Source organism: Etheostoma spectabile, chromosome 5 (genome assembly GCF_008692095.1).
Source record: "Etheostoma spectabile isolate EspeVRDwgs_2016 chromosome 5, UIUC_Espe_1.0, whole genome shotgun sequence".
Classification (NCBI taxonomy): domain Eukaryota; kingdom Metazoa; phylum Chordata; class Actinopteri; order Perciformes; family Percidae; genus Etheostoma; species Etheostoma spectabile.
Window position 1 is genome coordinate 24,859,028 of NC_045737.1, and position 216 is coordinate 24,859,243.

At 36.1% G+C, this 216-nt stretch overlaps 1 protein-coding gene across 4 annotated transcripts in view; it reads right to left on the reverse strand.

The window, feature by feature from the left end:
* Positions 1 to 216, reverse strand: part of brd3b (bromodomain containing 3b) — a 13,424-nt gene that overhangs the window by 1,109 nt on the left and 12,099 nt on the right. The gene's annotated exons all lie outside the window — the stretch shown is intronic.

The window sequence follows — 216 nt, forward strand, 5'->3', positions numbered from 1 at the left end:
TTTGAAAGTCTTGTTCTTAGTCTTTCACACCCAAATTGGAAATTACTGCAACCAGTTCTATTTGTTATAGTGTACCGAGCACCTGGTCCATACTCTGAATTTGCCGTTTTTGTCAAATTTAGTCGGACAAAGTTATTATTGCAGGAGATTTTAATATTCATGTGGACGATGAGAATGACAGCCTTAGTACTGCGTTTATCTCTCTATTAGATTCTA